At 38.4% G+C, this 22,566-nt stretch overlaps 1 protein-coding gene across 2 annotated transcripts in view; it reads right to left on the bottom strand.

Annotated features, from left to right (window-relative positions):
• Positions 1-22,566, bottom strand: part of BORCS5 (BLOC-1 related complex subunit 5) — a 97,215-nt gene that overhangs the window by 29,281 nt on the left and 45,368 nt on the right. The window lies entirely within an intron of this gene.

The raw sequence follows: 22,566 nt of genomic DNA, 5'->3' as shown, positions 1-22,566 counted from the left end.
GCCTGCTTTGGGTTCTGTGTCTCCCTCTCTCTCTGCCCCTTCCCCACTCACACTCCGTCTGTCTGTCTTTCTGTCTGTCTCTCTCTCTCAAAAATAAACATTAAAAAAAACTTAGATGATTTAACTGTGCACACACACACACACACACACACACCCAATCAATCTGATTAAAAAACAGGCAGAGGACCTGAATAGACATTTTTTCAAAGACACACACACAGATGGCTAATGGTGCTCAACATCACTAATCTCTCTCAGAGAAATGCAAATCAAAAACGAATCAAAATGACAAGCATTAAAAAGACAAGAAACAACAAGTGTTGGCAAGGATTGGAGAAAAGGGAACCCTCGTGCACAGTGGTGGGACTGTAAATAGGTGCAACCATTGTATAAACTGTGTAAAATGGAGGTTCCTTAAAAAATTAAAAATAGAAATACCGTATTATCCAGGAATTTTGCTTCTGAAAATTTACCTCAAAAAATGAAAACACTAATTTGAAAAGATATATGTACCCCTATGGTTATTGCAGCATCATTTACAGTAGCCAAATTATGGAAACAATCCAAATGTCCATCGATAGATGAAGGGATAAAGAAGATGTATAGATTCAGAAGACAGACAGACAGACACACACACACACACACACGCACACACACACAGAGGAGTATCAGTCATAAAAAAAAAGAATGAAATCTTGCCATGCGTGACAACATGGATGGACCTACAGGGTATTATGCTAAGTGAAATAATTCCTACAGAGAAAGACAACATGATTTCACTTATGTGGAATCTAAAAAACAAAACAGACTCTTAAGGACAGAGAACAAACTGGTGGTTGCCAGAGGGGAGGTGAGCGGGGGAATAGGTGAAATAGGTAAAGGGCATTAAGAGGTACAAATTTCCAGTTATAAAATAAATAAGTCATGGGGATCAAAAGTAGAGCATAGGGAATAGAGTCAATAATACTGTAATAACGTTGTATGGTGACAGATGGGACTACACTTCTTGCGGTGAGCTTTGAGCAATGTACAGAGTTATGGAATCACTCTGTTGTACATTTGAAACTAATAGAACATTGTATGCCAGCTATACTTTAATAATAACATTTTTAAATGGCTGTTTGAGAAACTGAGAAACAGAAATAATATGTAAAGGAACCCATCAGGAGGAGATGCAAAAATGAAGAAATTTAAAAAGTGAATGTCAGTGAACACACCAGAAACTTTTGTTATGTTTTTTTCCAATATCAGTTTTGTTGTGTAACTATTAAATTCCTGACATGTGCATAGGACACTTATTTTCAAAGCCTTTCATATAAACTTAACTTACTTTTCTTTGAGGTGTAGTATGTAGAGGAAGATAATTACTAACACTTATGTAAGAAAAAAAATCAATTAAAGGGGCTAAATGAGTTGTCCATAGTCATACATCAAACTTTTGACTAGAACTCAAACATACCAACTTTTGGCCAAGTACTCTGCCAAGCCAAAAGTTCACAGACTTTTCAGTGTTAGGATTCCTTTACCCTTTCAAAAATTATTGAGGACCCCAAAGAGCTTTGTTTCTGTGGTTAACACCAGTATTCACCTATTAAAAATTAAAACTGAGAAAATTCTTAAATATTTATTAAATTATCTTAAAACAACAATATTAGCCTCATTACATGCTAACATGAACAACATATTTTAAAAGAAGTAACGATATTTTCCAAAACAAAAAAGTGAGAAGAGTGGCACTGGTTTAAATTTTATAAGTCTTTTCAATGTCTGGCTTAACAGAAAACATATGGATTCTCATATCTGCTTCTGCATTTAATATGTTGCTTTTATAATATGTAGCTTCTGAAAAACTCCATTGTACATTTGTAAGAGAATGAGTGTAGCTAGCGAGTGTCTAAGTATTTTTTTTTATTTACATATTTTGAGAGAGAGAGAGAGCATAAGCAGGGGAGGGGCAGGGAGAGAGAATCTCAAGCAAGCTCTGCGCTGGCAGCACAGAGCCGGACGTGGAGCTCAAACTCACAAACTATGAGATCACGACCTGAGCCGAAACCAAGAGTCAGAAGCCCAACTGACTGAGCCACCCAGGCGCCCTGCAAATGCCTAAGTATTATTGTGAAAATAGTTTTGACCTCAGAGAATCCCTAGAAGGGTCCCATGGATCCCAGGGATCGCCCTACCACACTCTGAGAACCACTAAGCTAGGGCCACACTGTCTCATATCAGAGCCAATGATATAGCATAAGGTACACCAAAATCAATATGACAATGGGGCATATGCTGAGCATAATCAGTTTAAGCCCACCCACATCAAAGCTCATCTTAGGAACCCCTCCCCATTCTTGCCCCCAACCACCAACGTCAAACTTTCACTGATTTCTCCGGTACTAGAACTTAAACCAGTCTTCTCCTCCCCCACTTCCCCTACCTCAGCAGGCTGTATGATGGGCTACCCAGTTGGGCTATCACAGAATCCTCAGAAATGCCAGTCAGTGTTCTCAGATCTTCATCTCACCTGAAAGAGCTAAGGTAAGGGCAGGGTTGAACATGAGGTACCACTCTGTTCCCCTATATTCCACTGCCAGCACTTAGGTCCCTCGGCAGTTCCACTGTGGATCCTAACAGAGGAAAGCACCAGTTACTCCAGCTAAACCTGCCTCCACACGGTAGCTTCTGATGAAGCCACTATTTGCAAAAATAGGGATTTATTCTTTAATTGAAAGTTTTATTGAGATCCTGTGTATAGGATCTCGTGTATCCCTTTACTCAACTTCCCCCAAAGGTAACATCTGGCAAACCTATAATACAACATCACAAGCGAGACTGACAGCGATACAATCCAGTGATCTTATGCAGATGTCCCCATTTTACTTGCACTCGAGTGTGTGTGTGTGTGGGGGGGGGGGGGCATTCATGTACGTGCACGTCTGTGTACAGCAGCGGTGAACCACACGATGATTCTCCTTCTGACATATTGCCAAAAGGTCAATGGTAGCCTCACAGGATATAACAATGCCTACATCATTCGCCTCACTTCATCTCATTGCACAGGCATTTTATCATCTCACGTCATCACAAGAAGGGTGAGGACAGTACAATAGGCGTTTTAAGCCAGAGAGAGCGTACATCCACATAACTTTCATTATAGTACATTGTTAAAATTGTTCTATTTTATTATCAGTTGTTATTATTAATCTCTTGCTGTGCCTAATTTCTAAATTAAGCTTTACGACAGGTGTGTACATTTAGAAAAAACCTAATATATATAAGGTTCAGTACCATTCAGTTTCAGGCATCCACTGGGGGTCATGGAACATATCCCCCCGCAGATAAGGGTGTCTACTATATTTAGCTCTATACAATTTTTTTCACACGTGTACATTCATGAATCCACCACCACGGTCAGCTCCTGAGCTGTTCCATCACCACAAAGATTTCTTGTGCTGCTTTTCATAACCACATCCACCTCTCTCATTCCCCTCCCCATCCTTAACCCCTGACAACCACCCATCTGTTCACCATTTTAAAAAAATGTTTTTAAATGTTTGTTTATTTTTGAGAGACAGAGACAAAGCATGAGAGGGGGAGGGGCAGAACAGAGGGAGACACAGAACCCAAAGCAGGCTCTAGGCTCTGAGGTGTCCGTACAGAGTTCAACACAGGGCTCGAACCCACAAACCATGAGATCGTGATCTGAGCCAAAGTCAGAGGCTTAACAGACAGAGCCACCCAGGCACCCGTGTTCACCATTTTTTAAATTTTATCATTTCAACAATGTTTTATAAATGGGATCATACAACACATGTAACCTTTGGGGACTGGCTTTTTTCACCCAACATAATACATTCGAGAATCATCTATGTTGTTGAATCTATCAATAGTTTGCTCCTTCTCATTTCTCGGTAGTATTCCATGGTGTGTATGTACCAGAGTTTGTTCAACCTTCCATCCATTGAAGGACATTTGGGTAGTTTCCAGTATGGGGGCAGTTAAAAACAGAGCTGCTATAAACAGTTGTGCACAGGTTTGTGTATAAGCCAATTTTCATTTCTCTGGGATAAATGCCCTGAGACTGACTGCCATGGCTGGGCCATGTGAAAATCACTTGTTTAGTTTCATAAGAAAATGCCAGTTTTCTAGAGTGCCTGAAATTAATAAGATGGGGATTTTTCAGACCACTAAAATCTTCTCACAAAATTATCAAAGACTACCCTAAAACCGACAAAGATACAGTCCCAGGAACAGACCTGAGGAAGGTTACCGAAAGCTTTCTGCTGCCAATCCAAGAATTAGACACAGAGAGGAGGTGCCATGGAAAGAGGAATGAAAGATTTTGTGCTTTCAATAGTGGGCCAGGATAACGCAAAGGCCATAAGGAAACACTGATTAATTCAACAATATAAAAATCAAGATTCCTCATGGACAAAAAACACCCTAAGTTAAACAAAAAAACCCTGGGAAAAATATCTGCAACTCATATCAGAAAGAGCAAACTTCCTATTATATAAAGAGCTCCTAGAAATTGGCAAGTAAGGAATCAGCAAAAGAAAGATGGACAAAGGATATGAATAGGCAGTTCACAGAAAAAGAAATCTCAATGCCTCAGCTACAAGAAAAGATGTACAACCTTATTCATCATAAAAAAAATTAAAACTCCACTCAAGCCCATTTTTCACCTATCACATTGGTAAAAATCCAAAAGTATGATAAAAACTCCATAGGTGGAACTATGAAGAAAATAGGCATTGCTGATTAGTGTATAAGTCATTAACACCCCCATAGAGGGCAATTTGGCATGGATATCAAAATCACAAATCCATAGAGCCTTTGATGCGGCAATTTCACTACTAGGAATTTACACATAAATTAGCACATAGGCTAAATGTTGTGTAAGGTATAAATATATAAGATTATTCGTTGCAGCAGTGACTGTCATAGTAAAAGATGAGCAAACACCTCAATGTCCATCAACAGGGAACTTGTTAATTAAACCAAGGTACATCCATAAATATTATATGACCAGAGAAACCAATAAAGGAGCTCTATATGTATTCGAGAGAAAAATCTCCATAAGATATTAAGTAATAACTCTTTCACCTAGGCTGCCAACATGGTATGCAGACAGGAAGACCTGGAAAGTTCCGGGCCATATGAGCCACAGCCATGGCTGCATGGGCAGGCAAGCAGGGGAAGCACCCAGGAGGCTGGGATAAACAAACATCACTCAGGTTACTCTGGGAACATTGGTATGAAGTATTATGACTTAGGAACAAGAGCTTCTGCCCAACTGTCAACCTTGATAAACTGTGGACCTTGGTCAGCGAGCAGACATGGCTAAATGTTGCCAAAACCAAGCCTGGAGTCGCTCCTATCACTGAGGTGGTGCGATCGGGCCACTACAAAGTTCTGGGGACGGGAAGGCTCTCAAAGCAGCCTGTCATTGTGAAGGTCAAATTCTTCAGCACAAGAGCGGAGGAGAAGATTTAGAGGAGGGCGGTGCAGTGTCCTGGTAGCTCAAAGCTACATGGAGGAAAGTGCATTAAATGCTTTTTTTTAACAAGTGCTTAAAAAAAAAAAAAGATATTAAGTAATAAAAGAAAGGTATATAGGATGGTGTTTAGACTATGCCACCGTTGTGTAAGAAATGGGTGGTATGCAAGTAAATAAAAATATATATTCATAATTGCTTATATTTTACATAAAGAAACTCTGGAATGACAAGAGTCAGACAAATGGAGAGCAAGGGTAGGAGGGAAGACTTTCACAGGATATTTTAACTTTTTTTTTTAAAACCAGATGAATGTATTTCATTCCAAAAACTTTTAAGTAAATCAACTTATTTTAACAAAAAGTGGCCACGGTCTTTCTCATCTATAAGTAATATCTCCTTGGGCAGTCCTCCCCTCATCCCTTGCCCCAAGTATCCCCAATTATATAAGCCCAAACCAGTTCCATATCTTTCATTCTCACCAAGGTTGACATGGCTGAATATACCTTAAAACATAATCTTCTCCATGGCAATTAAATTGAAAGCCTCATAACAGGGGCACCTGGGTGGCTCAGTCGGTTAAGCGTCCGACTTCGGCTCAGGTCATGATCTCGCGGTCCGTGAGTTCAAGCCCCGCGTCGGGCTCTGTGCTGACCGCTCAGAGCCTGGAGCCTGTTTCAGATTCTCTGTCTCCCTCTCTCTCTGACCTTCCCCCGTTCATGCTCTGTCTCTCTCTGTCTCAAAAATAAATAAACGTTAAAAAAATTAAAAAAAATAAAATAAAAGTCTCATAACAAACTTTGAGATGGGGGAAGATATTTTACTTATCTATTTACCTCTTATGTCTGCCATACAGCACCTAGTACATAAAAGGTTCTCAAATTAGGCTAGGAGGATACATTCTACTGCTGGAATTCCAAGCAAAGAGTGAGCTGAAGAAGACTTTAGGGAGAAAAAGCCTTTTCAGGGTCCCTACTCTGTTCTCCACATATACTTAAGAGTGAGGCCTGGTCTCAGTCTGAATCTGCTCTTTGAAAGTGAATGAGGAAGATTTCCAGTGCTTGAGGAGAATACTGGGAGCTTGTATTAAAGACTGGGGAACGTCAGGGCCAGCCCAAGCTTCCAGAGGGCTGAAGGGCAGAAGCAGAGGACCCACAACCCAACTCTGGCTCACAAAACAAAACCTTTACTCTTTCTCTTTAAAAAAAAAAAAAATGAGAAAAGAAATTTTAAGAAGGCTGCCAAGTCTAGAAGGCATACTAGAGTTGTTTAAGTTGCAGCCAACTTCAAAGTCAAAGAAATTATACTTTAAATCATCCTTATAAATTGCAATTGTACCCTCCCCCTAATCATCTAAAAGCCAAGCCCAGGTAGATGGGTCTATTATCAGAATGTGCTTTTTTTTTTTTTTTTTGACTCACAGCCATCTCTGAAAATCTACCACAAATCTTGCTCCAGATCATAGAAGGAGCAAGAAGGATCATAGAAGGGGGGGGGGGGGGGGAGAGGAGGAGGAGAAGAGAAGAGAAGAGGAGGAGGAGACAACGACGATGATGACGATGACCACAACGATGACAGGCCACTTTTTCTACTCCTGAAGCTACAAAGCTGTAGCAACATAGGCCAATTCTAGAGGCAGTAAGCTAATATTTCCCATCACTCTCAAGTGTCAGGAACCTGTTTCCCTCCTTTTGATGACTGAATCACCCCTATTATCTTCTGATCAAAAGAGGAGGGAGAACAGAAAGCTGGGTAAATTTAGAGATGGTAAATTTTGTCATTTGTAGGAGACCGCAAACTGCCAGCCTTTTGGACTGTGTTTCTTCTGAATGCATGTTTTTTAAAATTTCACGTTTCTGAATTTCAGGGTTTTTTTTTAAGTGCAGATGCTTTCAGTGAGGTGCATACTCTCCTACTCTCTCAATCCCACCACTTCCCACTGCTATCTGACCAGCCAACTTCCTTCATTCGCATTACCTGGCCTCTGAGGGCCTCTACAGTTACACCTGTGTTTTAATTCTTACCAACTCTAATAATAACCTAAACCCTTAGTAATAGAGAGTGAACCATATATCATCTTGAAGTTATTTTTTGTATAGTTTCATAAATGTTCTTTATGGTTAAGACTTTTTAGTTTTAGTTTTTCTTATATAAATCTTCAAACACATAGAAAAGTAGGAAAAAATATACCCAAATGTTCACCCTCTAGATTCAACGACTAACATTTTATTCTATCACTTCATCCTTCTCTACTTCTTTGGTTTCCTGTGCCATTAAAAAAAATTAAAGCCCTCACGACACTTCACTCCTAATACTCTATTCTTCCACATGTTTATGATTAGCTTTTCACGTTAAAATTTCTAAATTATGTCTTCCTTACTGTGCAAGAGAACAGGACCATTACCCTTAGCTTTCTAATTCTTCTTGAGCTTTAAAACAGTGGTGCACTCAAAGCAGATATTTACCGAGTTAAAAACCTGATCTAATAGATTCCATATTTGCAAGTGGTAAATACTGGAGACATTTCTTAAGACCCTGTTAGACCCTGTTGAAACGACTTTGTTTATACAGAAATGGAGAGTGGGCTCCAGGGAATGGGTGAGGACCAAGACTGATTATTACCCAGATCCAGCAAACTGCCATCTGTACCCACCTCTTTGTGTAAAGTGCTGAGTGGAAAAATCATCAGGGTTAAACATTTGGGAAATATTTTGCTGAGCCATCTTTTTCTTTCTGAAATGTCAGGTAGGAAAAAAAAAAAAACCACGTTTTTTTAAAGTATAGTGCAGAACCATATGGGTATTAACCTAGGCTATTACCAAACTGAATTCCTTAACTTTTAAGGGCTTAGTGACTTCCAGGACTAAAATGAGTCTTATGAGCAGTGAGGCCTATATTTTAGAAACAGTATAAGAAGCTGGTTTCCTGCTGCAGAATCCTGAGAGCAGAATCTCTGGAAGGTTGACTGTGAAGGTATAACAAGGCAACAGATTATGAAAAAAGAAATTCCCCCCAAAACTATTAAGAGATTTTTTACTGTATTGGTCATTGTACATTTGAAAGACAGAAGCACATTAGCCATGTGTGTTCTTTACTCAATATAAACTTTAGTTCTCAAAAGTTTTCTTTTTTAAAAAAAGGAAAGGGGTCTAAAAATACCAACCCAACTTGGACAGGATCCTATGATGTATACTGGTGACCAATTCTTTTGGGGTATTTAGAAAAAGAGTGCACTCCATAACCGGCTCCCTTTGGAACTTTTACCTCCATTCAGTCACCTCAGAGCAGCACCATCTCACCCAGGAAAAGAAACCAGCCAGACAGGCTATCATCATGGTTTTGATTAAACCATGTGATGGAAGAGACCCCAAGTGCAGGCAAGCTGGATATAATATGCCAACCCACAATAAGCAAAGAGTGAACTGAGGAGAAAGAGTTCTGTGTGAATAAAAATAATCTCCTAACAGTTATCCATAACTACCAGAGGGCCGATAAAGAACTCTCTCATTAAGGTGGTGCTATAGACTGAATGTCATATCCCCCCAAATTCATATGTTGAAACCCAATCACTAATATGATAGTATGAGGAGGAAGGGCCTTTGGGAGGTGATTAGGTAATTAGAGGATGGATCCCCCATGAATGGGATTACTGCCCTTATAAGAGACCCCAGAGGGCCCACTTGCCCTTCCTACCATGTGAGGGCAAAACAAAAAGATGACTATATGAATGAGGAAGTAGGCCCTCACCAGACACTGAATCTACCAGCATCTTGATCTTGGACTTCCCAGCCTCCAGAACTGTGAGAATTAAATTCTAAGACAGGGAGCTTATTAGTCCCTGGGAAAAGCTGAATTCAGCCCTATTAGTACTGGTTGTGTGATTTGGGCAGTTTACTTTATATCTCCGGGTCTCAGTGTTCTCATGTGTAAAACTGGGATAATAACCACTCCCCCTTACAGTTTTCCCAGCACACAGTAGGATCTTGACAAATATCTGTTCCCTTTATTCTTGCCTTTCTTAAGACTCAGAGAGGTAGAGGGGCACTCAGGCTTCAAGGGAATTTATGGTAAGTTATAGAAGTCAGTTCATCCATCTAGGTCCAGGCATTCATTTATCTATGGGCCAGTGACCTTGGTTTATGTTACCAAAGAAAAAAAAGCAGAAAATGTTACGACCAAAAGTAGATACAATTTTTCCAAAGGTGATCAGTTTCTACAGATGAGACACCTCGGTGTCTTCAAGAAATCCTGTCCACTGTTATGAACTTACCTTAGCTTTTCACAATCTTCTCCACTTTTTCCTCCCAAAGAATGAAGTGAAATGTTCAACTCATCTTCCTCCTTCAACAATTTCCAGGTTCAAAGGCTTGCTCTCTGGTTAAATTTACAGGCCATGGAAGGGGGGCAGCATTATATAATGAAAGATAGAAGCTTTGGAGTCAGGTAGACCTGGGCATTTGAATCCTGAGATTGCCATTTACTACCTATGTTATGTAAGAGTAGGATTTAATTTCCTTGAACTCAGTTTATCTACAATTTGAATACTATCTAGGTTAAAGGAGTACTGTGAGAATTATGTGAAGTTACACTTGGCATAGTATTTGGCACAGAACAGGAACTCATTTCACTGTCTCCAGGTCTCCAACTACCAACTGTTGCCACAGTCAAATAAGCAGGTTTCAAAATCTGGCTGAAGGAACGGCCAACCCTACTATACTAGGAGTATTTGCTAGCCCCTCCTACTATACCCCAGCACTGTAGGAAATAATAAAGAATTCATCTGACACCTCAAGCAGATCACCAGAAGCAGCAGGAGTTAAATACAATGCAGTGCCAGATAAAAGCTAAAATTAAAAAGTAGGAACAACAAAAAAGTCCCAGAACACAATTCAAAAATGGGCAGAGGACTTAGTAGACGTTTCTTCAGAGAAGATCTACAAATGTCACTTAGCACATTAAAGATGCTCAACATCACTAATCATTTAGGAAATGCAAAACAGAACCACAATGAGATACCGCTTAACCATTAGGATGGCTGTTATCCAAACAACAGAAAATAACAAGTATTGGTGAAGATGTGGAGAAATTGGGACCCTTGTGCAGTGGTAGTGAAAATGTACAACAGTTTTGAAATGACAACAAAGGATATAGAATGTTACATCCGCTTAGTTGATAAAGCAGTGGCAGGGTTTGTGAGGACTGGCTTCAATTTTGAAAGAAGTTCTATTGTGGGTAAAATGCCATCAAACAGCCTCCCATGTCAAAGAGAAATTGTTTGTGAAAGGAAGAGCAAGCCGATGAGGCAAACTACATTGTTTTCTTATTTTAAGAAACGGCACAAACACCACAATCGTCAGTAATCACTACCATCAGCAAAAAGATTCTGACTCGCTGAAAGTTCAGATAGTACCATTTCTTTGCAAAAAAGTATTTTTTAATGAAGGGATGCACATTGTTTTTTTAGATTTAATGCCAATGGACACTTAATAAACTATACATAGTACAGCCTAAACGTAACTTTTATAAGCACTCAGAAACCTACAGTTTCACTTGACTCACTTTATTGCAATATACAGTTTGCACTGTGGTGATCTGGAACTGAACCCACACTATCTTTGAGGTATGCCTGTATGTGGCAACACTGTCCTTCAAAAGTGTGGAAGACATTAAGACATTCCCAGAGAAACAAAAGCTGAGGGAGTTCATTACCTCTAGACCTGTCCTTCAAGAAATGCTAAAGAAAGCCCCGCAGGTTGAAATGAAAGGGCAATGGACAGGAACTCTGAGCTGTATGAATCAATAAAGATCTCAGTAAAGGTAAACACACAGGCAATTATAAAAACTAGCATTATTATAACAATAGTCTGTAACTCCGTTTTTTGTTTCCTACATGATCAAGAGATTAATACATTTTTAAAACTTATTAGTTTATGTTTTTGGACAATGTATACAGATGTAACTTTGTGATATCATCATCTGAAAGGACTGAATGTGCAACTGTAAAGGAGCAGAGTTTTTATGCTATTGAAGTTAATTTGACATCAATTCAAGTTAGAGTGTTACAACTTTAGTGTGTTAAGTATAATTCCCATGGTTGGTGAAGATGTGAAGAAATTGGAACCCTTGTGCACTGGTGGTGAAAATGTACAACAGTTTTGAAATGACAACAAAGGATTTAGAATGTTACATCAGCTTAGTTGATAAAGCAGTGGCAGGGTTTGTGAGGACTGGCTTTAATTTTGAAAGAAGTTCTATTGTGGGTAAAATGCCATCAAACAACCTTGCATGCCAAAGAGAAATTGTGAAAGGAAGAGTAGGTCCAATGAAGCAAACTACATTGTTTTCTTATTTTAAGAAATGGCCACAGCCACCCCAATCATCAGCAACCACTACCCTGATTGGTCAGCAGCCATTAACAAGGCAAGACCCTTGTGAAGAAAATGAGAAAGGAATTTAAACATTTCACTACACACACACAAAAAAAAAATCAATTCAACACAAAAGAAGATAGTAATGCAGGAAATGAAGGACAAAAAGGCTATAAACCATAAAGGAAACAAGAGCAGAATGACAGAAGTCCTTCTTCCTTAGTATTTACTTTTTAAAATGTCAATGGAATAAACTATTTTATCAAGAGACAGAGATTGACACAATGAATTTGTAAAAAGGATGATATAACTATAGGATATCTACAAAAGACTCACTTTACATCCAAAGACACAAATAGGTTGAAAGCAAACAGATGGTTAAAGATAGTCCATGCATATAGTAACCAAGAGAGAAGGATTTGTTACGCTAATTCAGAAAAAATAGACTTTAAATCAAAAAGGGTTACAAGACACAAAGAAAGACATTATTTATAAATTAATAAAAAGTTCAATATAGCAAAAAGTCATAACAACTGTAAAACACTTACACACCTCATCACAGACCATCAAAATATATCAAGCAATAATGGACAGAACTGAATGGAGAAAGAGACAGTTCTACAATAATAGCTGGAGACTTCAACACCCCATTCTCAATACAGAACAACCAGACAACAGATAATTAAGAAATAGAGGACTTAACACAGTAAACCAATTAGATCTCACAGATGTATACAGAATGTGCTATCCAACAACAAGAGAATACATACAGACTCTTTGCAAGTGCACATGGGACATTTCTCAGTACATTTCCCAGACCATTATGTTAGGCCACAAATTAAATCTCAATAAAACTTAAAAGATAAATATCATACAAAATATCTAACCACAAAAGAATTAAGTTAGAAATCAATACAAGAAGGAAAACTGAAGAATTCACAAGCTTGTGGAAATTAAACCAACACACTCAGAAGCAACCGATGGATCAAAGAAAAAAATCACAGGGAGATTTAAAAATACTTAGAGATGAATAAAACCTAAAATACAATCTACCAAAACTTAAAGGATGCAGCAAAGCAGTGCTAAAAGGGAAATTTATAACTCTGAACACTTAAAAAGAAAAAAGCAGTCAAATCAACAAGCTAAGATTACAACTTAAGGAACTAGAAAAAGAAGAATAAACCATACCTAAAGCTAGCAGAAGGAAATAGTAATGGTTATAACAAAGATAAACAAAATAGAGAATAGAAAAATAGAGAAAATAAACAAAAGTTAATTCTTTAAATAGAACAAATTGACAAAGCTTTAGCTAGAAGAACTAAGAAAAAATGAGAGAAGACTCAAATTCTTGAAATCAGAAACAAAAGTGGGGACATTACTACTGAATCTACAGAAATAGAGATTATAAATGAGTAGTATGAGCAACTGCACATCAACAAATTGGATGGCCTAGATGAAATGACTAATTCCTAGAAATACAAAGCTGCCAAGACTATCATAAAGAAAGAAACAGAAAATTTGAATAGACCTCTAATTAGTAAGGAAATTGAATCAGTAATTAAAAAACAAAAATCTCCCAGGGGGTGTCTGGGTGGCTCAGTCAGTTAAGCCTCTGACTCTTGGTTTTGGCTCAGGTCATGATCTCAGGTTTCGTAAGTTCGAGTCCCTCATCAGTCACTGTGCTGATGGTGCAGAGCCTGCCTGGGATTCTCTCTCTTCTTCCTCTCTCTCTGCCCCTCCCCTGCTCATGCTCTCTAAACAAACAAACAAACAAACAAACAAACAAACTTAAAAAAAAAATCTCCCAGTAACAACAAAAAAAGTCTTGAACTTGATGGCTTCATTGATGAACTTTACCAAATACATAAACAACTAACACCAATTCTCAAAATTTTCCAAAAATTGAGGAGGAAAGGACACTCTAACTCATTCTGTATGGCCATTATTAACCTAATAGTGAAGCCAAACACACTACAAGAAAATAAAATTTCTGACCATTATCACTTATGAACAGTGGTGCAAAAAGCCTTCAGAAAATGCTAGCAAACAGAATTCAACAACATATGAAAAGGATTACATACCATGACCAACTGGGATTTATTCCTAGAATGAAATGATGGTACAGCATAGGAAAATTGATCAGTGTAATACACAACATTAACAGAATAAAGGATAAAAACTACATGATAATCTTAACTAATAGAGAAAAAGCACTTGACAAAATTCAACATGCTTTCATGATAAAAACACACAACAAACTAGGATAGAAGGAAATTAATAAGAGAGCAAATATAGAGCAAACAATACTCAATGGTGAAAGACTGAAAGCTTTTCCTTTAAGATCAGGAAAAAGGCAAGGATCCCCACTTTTACCATTCTAGTCAACATAGTACTGGAAGTTCTAGCCAAAGCAATTAGGCAAGAATAAAGTAATAAATGAAATCCAACTTGGAAAGGAAGATAAAAATTATCACTGTTTGCAGATGACATGGTTTTATATGGGGGAAACCCTAAAGATTCCACACAAAAAATTTTTAGAACTATTAAATGAATTCAGCAAAGTAGCAGGATACAGTTCACACACAAAAATCAGTTACAATGAGAGTTCTGAAACACTGCTGAAATAAATTGAAGAAGACAAAAATAAATAAAAAGACAACTCATGTTTCATGAATTGGAAGACTTACTAGGATTTTTTATTTTTTTTATTCAAGTATAATTAACATATGGTATTATATTAATTTCAGGTATACAATATAATGATTCAAAAATTCCATAAATTTCTCAGTGCTCATCAAGATAAGTGTCCTCGTAGACCCATAACCAGTGAAGAAATTGAATCGGTTATCAAAAATCTCCCAACAGGGGTGCCTGGGTGGCTCAGCCAGTTAAGCATCCAACTCTTGATTTTGGCTCAGATTATGATCTTGCAGTTCATGAATTCAAGCCCCACGTTGGGCTCCGTGGGGACAGTGTGGAGCCTGCCTGGGATTCTCTCTCCTTCCTTCTCTCTCCACCCTTCCCCCACTCACTCTCTTTCAAAATTTAAAAAAAAAAAAAAAAAAAAATCTCCCAACAAATAAGAGTCCTGGGCCAGATGGTTTCCCAGGAGAATTCTACCAGACATTTCAAACAGAGTTAGAACCTATTCTTCTCAAGCTGTTCCAAAAAGTAGAAACAGAAGGAAAGCTTCCAGACTCATTCTATGAAGCCAGTATTGCCTTGATTCCCAAACCAGACAAAGACCCCACTCAAAGGGAGAATTACAGGCCAATATCCCTGATGAACATGGATGCAAAAATTCTCAACAAGATACCAGCAAATCAAATTCACAGTATATTAAAAGAATTATTCACCATGATCAAGTGAGATTCATTCCTGGGCTTCAGGGCTGGTTCAATATTTGCAAATCAATCAATGTGATACATCACATTTATAGAAGAAAGGATAAGAATCATATGATCCTGTCAATAGATGCAGAAAAAGCATATGACAGGGGCGCCTGGGTGGCTCAGTCAGTTAAGCATCTGACTTCGTCTCAGGTCATGATCTCACGGTTCGTGAGTTCGAGCCCCATGTCAGGCTCTGTGCTAACAGCTCAGAGCCTGGAGCCTGCTTCGGATTCTGTGTCTCCCTCTCTCTCTATCCATCCCTGACTAGTACACTGTCTCTCAAAAATAAATAAATGTAAAAAAAATTTTTTTAATTAACAAAAAAAGCATATGACAAAATACAGCATCCTTTCTTTTTTTTTAATTAAAAAAAATTTTTTTAACGTTTATTTTTGAGACAGAGAGAGACAGAGCATGAACGGGGGAGGGGCAGAGAAACAGGGAGACACAGAATCTGAAACAGGCTCCAGGCTCTGAGCTGTCAGCACAGAGCCTGACGCGGGGCTCGAATTCACGGACCACGAGATCATGACCTGAGCCGAAGTCGGCCGCTTAACCGACTGAGCCACCCAGGCGCCCTCATCCTTTCTTAATAAAAACCCTCAAAAACGTCGGGATAGAGGGATCATACCTTAACATCATAAAAGCCATATATGAAAGGCCCACAGATAATATCCTCACTGGGGAGAAACTGAGAGCTTCCCCCTGAGATCAGGAACACAACAGGGATGTCCACTCTCACCATTGTTGTTTAACATAGTGTTAGAAGTCCTAGCCTCAGCAATCAGACAACAAAATAAGATAAAAGGCATCCAAATTGACAAAGAAGAAGTCAGAGTTTCACTTTTCACAGATGACATGATACTCTACATGGAAAACCCAAAAGACTCCACCAAAAAACTCCTAGAACTAATACATGAATTCAGCAAAGTTGCAGGATAGAAAATCAATGTACAGAAATCGGTTGCATATCTATACACCAATAATGAAGCAACAGAAAGAGATATCGAGCAGGGCCCCTGGGTGGCTCAGTTAGTTAGGAGCCTGACTTCAGCTCAGGTCATGATCTCATGGTCCGTGCTTTCGAGGCCCATGTCAAGCTTTGCGCTAACAGCTCAGAGCCTGGAGCCTGCTTCAGATTCTGTCTCCTTCTCTCTCTGCCATCCCCTGCTTGCACTCTCTCGCTTTAAAAAATAAACATTAGGGGCGCCTGGGTGGCTTGGTCGGTTGAGCGTCCGACTTCGGCTCAGGTCATGATCTCACGGTCCGTGAGTTCGAGCCCCGCGTCGGGCTCTGGGCTGATAGCTCAAAGCCTGGAGCCTGCTTCCGAATCTGTGTCTCCCTCTCTCTCTGCCCCTCCCCTGTTCATGCTCTGTCTCTCTCTGTCTCAAAAATAAATAAACGTTAAAAAAAATTAAAAAGTAAAATAAAAAATAAAATAAACATTAAAAAAATTTTTAAAGAAAGAGATACCAAGAAATTGATCCCATTTACAATTGCACCAAGAACAATAAAATACCTAGGAATAAACCTAACCAAAGAGGTATAAGATCTGTACACTGAAAACTATAGAAAGCTTATGAAAGAAATTGAAGAAGACACAAAGAGATGGAAAAACATTCCATGCTCATGGATTGGAAGAATAAATATTGTTAAAATGTCAATACTACCCAAAGCAATCTACACATTTAGTGCAAATCCAATCAAAATTGCATCGGCATTCTTCTCAGAGCTAGAACAAACAATCCCAAAATTTGTATGGAACCACAAAAGACCCCAAATGGCCAAAGTAATGTTGAAAAAGAAAACCAAAGCTGGAGGCATCACAATTCCAGACTTTAGCCTGTACTAAAAGCTGTAATCATCAAGACAGTATGGTATTGGCACAAAAACAGACACATAGACCATAGGAATAGAACAGAGAACCCAGAATTGGACCCACAACTGTATGGCCAACTAATCTTCAACAAAGCAGGAAAGAGTATCCAATGGAAAAAAGACAGTCTCTTTAGCCATTAGCAAATGGTGCTGGGAGAACTGGACAGCTACATGCAGAAGAATGAAACTGGACCACTTTCTTATACCATACACAAAAATAATTCAAAATGGATGAAAGAACTAAGTGTGAGACAGGAAACCATCAAAATCCTAGAGGCGAAAACAGGCAACAACCTCTCTGACCTTAGCCGCAGCAACTTCTTACTTGACATATCTCCAAAAGCAAGGGAAATAAAAGCAAAAATGAACTACTGGGACCTCAAGATAAAAAGCTTCTGCACAACAAAAGAAGTAATCAGCAAAACCAAAAGGCAACCAACAGAATGGGAGAAGATATTTGCAAATGACATATTGGGTAAAGGGTTTGTATTTAAAATATATAAAGAACTTATCAAACTCAACACCCAAAAAACAAATAATCCAGTGAAGAAATGGGCAGAAGACATGAATAGACACTTTTCCAAAGAAGACATCCAGATGGCCAACAGACACATGAAAAGATGCTCAACACTGCTCATCATCAGGGAAATACAAATCAAACCCACATTGAGATACCACCTCACACTGGTCAGAGTGGCTAAAATTAACAACTCAGGCAACAATAGATGTGGACGAGGATGTGGAGAAAGAGGAACCCTCTTGCACTGTTGGTGGGAATGCAAACTGGTGCAGCCACTCTGGAAAACTCCGTGGAGGTTCCTCAAAAAATTAAAAATAGAATTACCCTACAACCCAGCAATAGCACTCCTAGGAATTTATCCAAAGGATACCGGAGTATCAGAGGGGCACATGTACCTTAATGTTTATAACACCACTATCAACAATAGCTAAATAACAGAAAGCACCCAAATGTCCATCAGCTGATGAATGGATAAAGAAGATGTGGCATACATATACAATGGAATACTATTTGGCAATTAAAAAGAATGAAATCTTCTTGCCACTTGCAGCAACATGGATGGAACTGGAGGGCATTATGCTAAGTGAAATAAGTCAAAGAAAGATACATATTTTCACTAATATGTGGAATTTGAGAAACTTAACAGAAGACCATAGGGGAAGGGAAGGAAAAATAAGTTACTAACAGAGAAGGAGGCAAACCATAAGAGACTCTTAAATACAGAGAACTGAGGGTTGATGGGGCTGGGAAAATGGGAGATGGGCACTGAGGAGGGCACTTATTGGGATGAGCACTGGGTGTTGTATGTGAAGTGATGAATCGGGAATCTACTCCCGAAGCCAAGACTATACTGTATATGCTGTATGTTAGCTGACGTGACATTAAGTTATTAGGAAAAAGAAAAGCTAAGTGTTCTTTTAATCCTCTTTATTTCATCCATCTCCCCCCCCACACACACACCCTCTGGCAGCTACCAGTTTGTTCTCTGTATTTAAGGATCTGTTTTTTGTCTGTTTTATTTATGTGTTTGTTTCTTAAATTCCACATATGAGTGATATCATATACTATGTGTGTTTCTTTAACTGACTTGTTTCTCTTAGCATTAAACCCTCTAAGGTCCATCCATGCTGTTGCAAATGGCAAGATTTCATTATTTTTTATAACTAATATTCGTGTGTGTGTGTGTGTGTGTGTGTGTGTGTGTGTGTATTCATCTAGGAATGGACACTTGGATTACCTCCATATCTCGGCTATTGTAAATAATGTTGCAATAAACATAAGGGTGCATATATCTTTTCACATTAGTGCTTTTGTTTTCTTTGGATAAATACCCAGTGGTAGAATTACTGGATTATATGGTAACTCTATTCTTAGTTTTTTGAGGAAATTCCATAGTGTTTTCCACAATGGCTGTACAAATTTGTATTCCCACCACAGTGCACAAGAGTTCCCTTTTCTCCACAGCCTTGCAAACACCTGTTATGTCTTATGTATTTTATTTTAGCTATTCTGACAGGTATAAAAATGTCTCATTGTATTTTTAATTTGCATTTCCCTGATGATTAGTGCTGTCGAGCATCTTTTCATATGCCTGTTGGCCATCTGTCTTCATTGCAAAAATGTCTATTTAGGTCCTCTGCCCATTTTTAATTGGATTATTTGTGGGTTTTGTTGGTATTGAGTTCACAATACCACCAAAAGTAATCTATAGATTCACTGCAACCCCTATAAAAATTCCAATGTTTTTTTGCAGAGATAGAAAACCCATCCTAAAATTCATATGGTATTTCAAAGGACTTCCAATAGCCAAAACAATCCTGAAAAAGAAAAACAAAGCTGAAGGACTCACGCTTTCCTCATTTCAAACTTACCACAAAGCTATAGTAACCAAAACAGTATGGTACTGGCATAAAGACAGATGTAGAGACCAATAGAATAGACTAGAAAGCCCAGAAATAAACCCTCACCTACATGGTCAAGCAATTTTGTACGAAGGTGCCAAGACCATTGAATAGGGGAAAGGAGTCTTTTCAACAAATGGTGCTGAGAAAACTAGATCTCCACAAGTGAAAGAATTAAGTTGAAGTCTTATCTAACACCACATACAAAAATTAGCCCAAATTTTATCAAAGACCTAAAACCATAAAACTCATAGAAGAAAACACAGGGCAAAAGGTTCATGACATTGGGTTTGGCAATGATTTCCTTGATATGACACCAAAGATACAGGCAGCAAAAGAAAAATTGGCAAACTGGACTTTATGAAAAATTTAAAACTTTGTACACCAAAAGGCACTATCAATAGAGTAACAAAAGAAACCCACAGAATGGGAGGAAATATCTGCAAAGGCCATATATCTGATACAGGATTAATACTCAGAATATACAGAGAACTCATAAAACTCAACATAAAAAAAAAAAAAAACCAAACAATTCAAAATAGTCAAAAGACCTGAGTAGACATTTCTCCAAAGAAGATATATAAATGGCCAATAAGCACATGAAATGACGCTTAGCATCACTAGTCATAAGGGAAACACAAATCAAAACCTCACACTCATTAGGATGGCTGCTATCAAAAAACAAAACAAATTAACACAAAACCAGAAAACAAGTGTTGGTGAGGATGTAGAGACAGTGAAGCCCTTGGGCACCGTTGATGGGAATGAAAATGGTAGAGTCACTATGGAAAATAGCATGGCAGGTCCTCAAAAAATTAAACACAGAATTATCATATGATTACCAGTGGTTCCACTTGTGTGTACATGCCCTAAAGAACTGAAAGCAGGGTCTTGAAAAGACATTTGTACATTCACGTTCACAGTAGTTAAAGACATGGAAGCAATCCGAGCATCCAGCAATGGATGAAAAAATAAGCAAAATATGGCAAATACTTACTATGTATATTATTCAGCCTTAAAAAGGAAGGAAATTCTGACCTATGCTACAACATGGATGAACTTTGAGAACATCATACGAAGTGAAATAAGGCAGACACAAAAGGGCAAATATGGTATGATTCCACTTACATGATGTACACAGAATAGTCAAATTGATGGAGGAAAAAAAAAAAAGTAGATTAATGGTTGCCAGGCACTGAGGGGAGGAGGGAATAGGAAGTGACTGTTTAATTGGTATAGTTTCAGTTAAGAATGATGGAAAAGGATGGTGGTGATGTTGTACAACAATATAAATATACTTGATGCCACTGAATCATACTCTCAAAAAGGGTGAAAGTGATAAATTTTATGTTATGTATATTTTACCACAATAAAAAGAGTCAAGTGGATAGATTTCAATTTTTGCTAAGCAAAAATATTCCACACTACCCCTCTAATAAAGCAGCCAAGAAAAAAAAGAAAAAGGTGGTCAGTAGAGAACAAAATCTAAAATATAAAAGGATAAATCGAGAGAACAGTAGATCTTATTTCTTTCTCTGAAAACTGAATGAGTTGAACCATGGTTTCTTCCAAACTTGGAAAACTTCATGTTTCTATGAGAAGGAAGATAAAATATTGTTCTACACTGCTAGACCAGGTTTTTTTTTTTAAATTATAGGGCCAAGACTAATTTAGAATTCTTTGCAGAAAGGAACATATTTAAATTCAGAAGACCCTTCCTCTGAGTATAAAAATAAACGTAGTCTATCACACACACTTATAGTTCAGAAGTCACAACCTTCAACATCTCTCAGTGAATGAACACAGGAAGTCCACTCTGTCTCACGTGTCTGGAGGTACAAATGCCAGCCTATAAAAATGGAGCACCTGAGTCCTCCCTACAATTTGGCAGCTAGTGTTCACCACACCCTGGTGTTCTCCACTTGCTGAAATATCAAAACGGCAGCTTTCCAGACAAAGTGAGGATGGTTGGTTGGAGCACCAAAGGATCCTTCCCTCTAAAAAGAGTTTGCTTTGAGGAACTGAACATGTTCTCTTAAAAACTGCATTTTAACACGTAATGCTACTTATAGTAGTTTGAAATATACACAACTTCTTAAAAATACAGACTTTGCAAGGCACACCAAGACTGAGGGGAGGCTACCTTTAGAGTCAAGAGCAATCACATTGGGGACCCCAAATTTTTTTTTTTAGGTTTTCAGAAAGATCAATCGCAGGTTCGCTTTAAATAAAAACAAATGAAGTACCAAGAAAAGGATGCAACCAAAAAAGTCTGAAATACTAAGGCCACGACTGTGTTGCTTCAAGGAGTCACCCTGCTTGTGGGTATTACCTCATGGTTTCCCTGAAGGATTACATACCTTGCACTCTAATGGATTATGGGAAATATGGGACTGTTTATACCGAAGAACACACCCTGATCAGGTAGAAAGTTCTCATTTGTTAACAGTTTAAAAAGTCGAGGCAATATGGCTGATTGATAACAGATAATTACTAGGAACAAGATAGATTTTAGAAAAAAATCTGATTTCCTACTAATAGGGAAAACAATCTCAATTTCTATTCTGCTCATATACAATTAACAGGAAATATAGAATATTCCTTCTGTATACAGAGGTAAGACCCAAGGAACTGCAATAAAGCGTAGTGTCACATATGAGAGCCTCCTTGCCCATTACACAGAGAAGCTGAAGAACCAAGGGCCTTTTCCCCATCTGCCCTGCAGCTCAAATACAAGCACATGACAGAAGTTCCACCAATCGATGCATCCACCCTTGACTCTAAATGGGGAGCAAATGTTGCAAAATAGGGACCTTCTACAAGGTACATTCCCTGGTGACAACTGTTTCTGGAAAAACAGGGTTTCTGAGGTAACAACAGAAGCAGAACCAGTGGCAAAGTTCAGTCTACACTGCCAGCCAGCACTGTTTATGATACAGGGCATGCCAAAGTGTTTGGTCATAACAGCAGTAGTGACCTCAATGGTTAAGTTCTATGGCACAATTTTGGCCATTATGCT

This window comes from Panthera onca, chromosome B4 (genome assembly GCF_046562875.1).
Source record: "Panthera onca isolate mPanOnc1 chromosome B4, mPanOnc1 haplotype 2, whole genome shotgun sequence".
NCBI classification, from domain to species: Eukaryota; Metazoa; Chordata; class Mammalia; order Carnivora; family Felidae; genus Panthera; species Panthera onca.
This window is presented reverse-complemented; position numbering and strand designations above follow the sequence as displayed.